Source organism: Dendrobates tinctorius, unplaced genomic scaffold, assembly GCF_039654945.1.
Source record: "Dendrobates tinctorius isolate UK_male_01 unplaced genomic scaffold, ASM3965494v1 ptg000223l, whole genome shotgun sequence".
NCBI lineage: Eukaryota > Metazoa > Chordata > Amphibia > Anura > Dendrobatidae > Dendrobates > Dendrobates tinctorius.
This window is the reverse complement of record NW_027361890.1, coordinates 25,309,630-25,315,629: the sequence shown is the minus strand read 5'-3', so window position 1 is coordinate 25,315,629 and position 6,000 is coordinate 25,309,630. Positions and strand designations below refer to the sequence as shown.

At 46.3% G+C, this 6,000-nt stretch overlaps 1 protein-coding gene across 2 annotated transcripts in view; it reads right to left on the bottom strand.

Moving 5' to 3' along the window:
- Nucleotides 1-258: 258 nt before the first annotated feature.
- RALY (RALY heterogeneous nuclear ribonucleoprotein) overlaps nucleotides 259-6,000 on the bottom strand; it is a 506,407-nt gene continuing 500,665 nt past the window's right edge. For both annotated transcript variants that reach the window (XM_073555403.1, XM_073555402.1), the window contains one exon: nucleotides 259-784. The gene's annotated coding sequence lies outside the window, so the exon portion shown is untranslated. The remainder of the gene's footprint in view (nucleotides 785-6,000) is intronic.

Below are 6,000 nucleotides of genomic sequence, written 5' to 3'. Positions count from 1 at the left end.
AGCTACCCCCGGCCGTGCGAGCGCTGAAAAAGCGCTAATGTGAAACCGGCCTTATACAGCATTGGAACACGGAATGATTTTTTGTACTATACAGATTTGTGATTCAGCCATGTGCATGAGACCTAAGGTGTCTCTGTTGTTATTTGAATCCAAATTTGCTTTGCAGTGAACCTGCTGCTAGATTCCAATTTCTATTCTTTCTAATCTTTACTAAAGTTGTGTATGTGGAGCACATTTAAGAATTTTCTTGCTACTGAATATGGGTATATTCACATCTGAAACTTTGTTTTCATGCAATTTTGCAAAACAGAAATTTTCAAAGAATTGTGTGGTAATTGCAGCAATAAACTGTGACTTGACCACACTGTGTGCATATATCCAAACTTAGAAGTGCTAAAACCAATGATAGGTTCACTTCTTCACCATTTTCAACCCCCAAGGCAGAGTGTCTTGTTGAATCCCTCTGCCTCAAGAGCACCCCCTATCTGACCCCTTGTAAGAAGCACAGTCTATTCTGTTCAAATATCCGTCATTTTGGAACATATTATAACATGGAATTGAAGGTCCAAATTCTGGCTCTCCATTCGTTCAGGTAAGGGTGAGTGCTTCCTTCATCAGACTGGTCACTGCGGTCTCATATTATAAAATGATAAATAATACTTCATGTTTTTACATCTTCTGAAAATCCAGCCAGCATTCTGTTTTCTCAGGGAGGCAGAATATAGGAGTCCATTCACAGAACCATAGCCATTACCCCTCGCAGATCACAAGCCGTCTTGTGCAGCTGCAAAGACAAAATAGAGATACCGGTAGTTATATGTAGAAAGCAAATACTAAAATATTCACAATATCTTTAGTGTCCAGGTAAATCCACTGAGTTACCTGAAAATTTAATTCATATAATTGTGACCTAAAGAGGCAATTTTTGAGGCTATTATCCAAAAATAGCAAAAGCATACTCCATACCAAAAAAGGCCACTTTATTTATTACAGTTAATGACAATAATGAAGAGAGATGAGTACTGAAAAAAACTCCAGATGCCTCTATGAAAAAAATATACACACAGAGGTACATTATAGGCTCATAGTAGTCTGTGCCTCCATACTACAGCCATGACCATGAATAAGATGCATTCAAAAAGGTTACTCATGGCCCTTAAAGGGAAGGTGCCGTGATTTTAATTTTTTATGTTAATAATTATTGATTATATAATCAATTATTTTTAATACAAAATTAAATGAACTACTTTAATAGGTTTTTTATTTATTAACTTTTAAGTTTGCCACTGGGGACTGCCATTTTCATTAGTGTGGGCGTAAGTGTCTGGGCACGACACTTGCACTCCTCACTTACGGCAGCCATGGGCATAAAAGCCAGCGGTCAGACACTAACCACATCTCTTACATTGAGGCCGCTCTGTTATGAGCTCATTTTCTGCTCCACCAGCTGGGAGTTCTCCTTCCATTCTCCCACTGGTAGTGACAGGAGGTAGTGAAGTTAGTTTAATTGGTAATGGTCTGCCACCTGACGAGGAGGATAGTGATTGGATTTCTGGAGTATCAGACTGGATATAAGACAGCCAGCGCCCTATCCTGTTGCTGGTGATTCAGTCTGTTTCTCAGATCTTGGACTTCAGCTCTGCTCCAGTCATCTCAAGTTAAGTTTGTTTTTTGCTAATGTTCACACTTGCTCGTGTTGGTCAACTCAGTTTTTGTGTGGTCAGCCAGCCCGGCTGGGCTGTGCTGAATTTCCACTCTTATTTATCTGTATTTGCCAATTTGCCTTTTAGTCCTTTATTAGATTGGCCTCTTTTTGCTCTGTCTCAGAATATTCCAGAGTGCTGATGTAGTGGGAGAAGTCTAGTGACTTCAGGATTAATTTTGTTATCAGAAACGTTGGACATTATTTTTGGTAGGGTTTTTTGGCAGATTGCAGACAGTATCTTTCCTTTCCTGTCCTTTCAAGTTAGTTTGGCCCCATCGTTTGCTCAGCCTATTTGTTTGTGTTTTCATCTTGCTTCACCGTCAATACATGTGGGGGCTGTCTTTCCTTTGGGGTCTGCTCTGGGGAGTTAGTTTTCCTCTTTTCTTACTTTAGGTTTATTTAGCTCTCCGGTTGTAAAGAAGGCGTCCAGGACCACCGTAGGCACGCTCCACGACTGCTTGTAGTTGTGTGTTAAGATCAGGGCTCTGCAGTCTGCAGTTACCAACCTCTCTGGTTTTCTGAGACTTAGCGTGTTTTGCTTTTTTCCTCCTCGGTGACCCATTCATAACACCGCTCCTCCTGCCTCTTAGCTGTGATCTGGGCATGCCCCCTGGGCTGTCCAGGTCACAGCTGTGAGAGGAGATTGTGGCCATTTTGCTGTAGCCCATAGTATATGCTGTGGGCTTTGTTCTCTCCTTGTCATTGTACACACTGCTCAGTGCGTGTGATGGCAGCAGCTGCCGGGGAGAAGCTGCTGGGAAGCGAGGGTTCGGGGTAAGTGTCTAAGTGTCTGCAGCAGAGAGCGGTGATCGCAGCTTGTAATTAGTATTACAGTACAGGCTGCGATCACCGCTCACTGCCAACCTGTTCAGAGCACAGCATGGAGATCATCACATTGCTGTGCCCTGACCAGGATGCAGCACTTTATGGGAGAGGGAGGGGCTAAAACAGGGGAAGGGAAACTCCGGCCGCCCGCGGTGACTTTTCATGCGGCCCATGGGCAGGTCCCAGGAGTCTGCAATCCTTGGGCGGAAGCTATATCCTGTCAGCTTCCAGCCCAAGTGCATGGTACACAGCGTTCATTACACAACGCTGCCTGCCTGGGAGCGGGGCTGGGTTAGCGTCCGGATGGGTGAGGATAGCATATGGGTGGGCGGGGTTAGCACCCAATGCGCTCCCGTCCTCCTGTCCCGGAAAAGGAGCTGCTACCATAGTGTCCAGGGCGATCTCTATGTTGGTAGCTCTGTGTGTGCCGACAACTCTGTGCCTGTCTGCTGGTGATTTCTGTACTTGCAGCTCTGGGCCTTTCTGATGGTGATCTGTGCCTCTCAGCTATGTGCCCCTGTGATCTCTGCATCCAGGTGGGTGGAGTTAGCACCCAATGCTCTCCATCGAGTCCATAGCAATCTCTGCCGGCAGCTCTGTGCCTGTCTGCTGTTTCCCTCAGTTATGTGCCCCCCTTTGATCTCTGTGCGTCCAGGTGGGCAGGGTTTGCACCCAATGTGCTCCCATCCTCCTGATCCAGAAGATCTCTGTGCATCTGGGTGGGTTAGCGCCCAGTGTGCTTCCTTCCTCCTGTCCCAGAAGAGGAACTGCTGCCATAGAGTCCAGAGCAATTTCTGTGCCTGCAGCTTTGTGTGTGCCGGCAGCTCTGTGCTTGTCTGCTGTGCCCCTCAGCTATGTACCCCCTGTGATCTCTGTGTGTCCAGGTGGGCAGGGTTAGAGCCCAATGTGCACCCATCCTCCTGTCCCAGAAGAGGAGCTGCTGTCATAGAGTCCAGAGCGATCTCTGTGCCCGCAGCTCTGCGTGTGCTAGCAGCTCTGTGCCTGTCTGCTGGTGATTTCTGTGCCCGCAGTGCTGTCCCTTTCTGTTGGTGATCTTTGCCCCTCAGTTATATGCCCCACTGTGATATCTGTGCCCCCTGCTATGTGCCCAAATATGATCTCTGTGCCCCCAACTATATGCCACCCTGTGATCTCTGTGGCTCCAGCTATGTGTCCCCCCTGTGATCTCTGTATCCCCAGATATGTGCCCCCTTGAGATTTATGTGCCCCCAGCTATGTGCCCTCCTGTGATCTCTGTGCCCCCCTGTGATCTCTGTGGCCTAAGCTATGTGCCTCCCCTGTTATCTCTGTGCCCCCCCAACTATATGCCCCCCAGTGATATCTGTGCTTCCCAGCTATGTGCCCCTAATTGATCTCTGTGCCCCCCTGTGATATCTCTACCCCCCAGCTTTATGCCCTCCTGTGATTTCTGTGCCCTCCAGCTATATTCCCCCAGTGATCTCTGTGCCCCCCAAGCTATGGGATGAAACTGAATGGGAGGAGACACAGATTAGATATTAGAAAAAACTTTTTGACAGTTAGAGTGATCAATGAGTGGAACAGGCTGCCACGAGAAGTGGTGAGTTCTCCTTCAATGGAAGTCTTCAAACAGAGACTGAACAGGCATCTGACTGGGATGATTTAGCGAATCCTGCTTTGAGCAGGGGGTTGGACCAGATGGCCCAGGAGGTCCCTTCCAACTCTACGATTCTATGATTCTATGATTCTATGTGCACCCCTGTGATCTGTGGCTCCCAGCATTGTGCCCCCTGTGATCTATGTGCCCCCCTGTGATCCCTGTACCCCCCTGCTATGTACCTCTCTGTGATATTTGTGCTCCCATGTCATCACTGTGCTCCTTGTGATCTGTCCGCTCCATCTATGTGCCCCCCAGCTATGTGCCCTCCTGTGATTTGTGCCCCCCTGTGATTTTCATGCAACCCCCAGTAATCTCTGTGCCCCCAGCTATGTGCCCCCCTGCGATCTTTGTGCCCCTCCTGTGACCTTTGTGCCCCTCCTGTGATCTTAATGCGAATATATAAATGAGGTATCGCTGTCATTGTACTAACCCGAAAAATAAATCCGCTTTATCAATTTTACCACACGCGGAACGGTATAAACGCCCCCCAAAAGAAATTCATGAATTGCTGGTTTTTGTTCATTCTGCGTCCCAAAAATCATAGTAAAAAGCGATGAAAATATACCATGTGCCCGAAAATGATACCAATAAAAACGTCAACTCGTCCGGCAAAAAATATGACCTTACATGACTGTGGGCCAAAATGTGGAAAAATTATAGCTCTCAAAATTTGGTGATGCAAAAACTATTTTTTGCAATAAAAAGCGTCTTTTAGCGTGTGACAGCTGCCAAACATAAAAACCTGCCATAAATAGTAAATCAAACCCCCCGTTATCACCCCCTTAGTTAAGGAAAAATAATACAATTAAAAAAATGTATTTATTTCCATTTTCCCATTAGGGTTAGGGTTGGGGCTAAAGTTAGGGTTAGGGTTGGGGCTAGGGTTAGGGTAGGGGCTAAAGTTAGGGTTGGGATTAGTTAGGGGTGTATTAGGGTTAGGTTTGTGGTTAGTGTTGGGATTAGGGTTAGGGGTGTGTTTGGGTTAGGGTTGGAATTAGAATTGGGGGGGTTTCCACTGTTTAGGCACATCAGGGGCTCTCCAAACGTGACATGGCATCTGATTTCAATTCCAGCCAATTCTGTGTTGAAAAAGTCAAACAGTGCTCCTTCCCTTCCAAGCTCTGCCATGCACCCAAACAGTGGTTAACCCCCACATATGGGATATCAGCCTACTCAGGACAAATTGCACAAATTTTGGGGTCCAATTTCTCCTGTTTCTTGGGGGTGAAATTATCATTTTTGTGGAAAAAAATATGATTTTTTTTATCTTTATGGCTCTACGTTATAAACTTCTGTGAAGCACTTGGGGGTTCATAGTGCTCACCACATATCTAGATAAGTTCCTTCAGGGGTCTAGTTTCCAAAATGGGGTCACTTGTCGAGGGTTTCCACTGTTCAGGCACATCAGGGGCTCTCCAAACGCGACATGGCGTCCGATCTCAATTCCAGCCAATTTTGCGTTGAAAAAGTCAAACGGCGCTCCTTCCCTTCTGAGCTCTGCCATGTCTCCAAACAGTGGTTTACCCTCACATATGGGTTATCATCGTACTCAGGACAAATTGCACAATAACGTTTGGGTCCTGTTTCCCTTTGGAAAATAAAAATTGGGGGTGAAAAGATCATTTTTGTGGAAAAAATATGATTTTTTAACTTTAAGGCTGTACGTTAAAAAATCTGTGAAGCAATTGGGGGTTCAAAGTGCTCTCCACACAGCTATATAAGTTCCTTGGGGGGGGTCTAGATTCCAAAATGGGTCACTTGTGGGGGGCTTCCACTGTTTAGGCACATCAGGGGCTCTCCAAACGAGTCTGATCTCAAATCCAGCCAATTT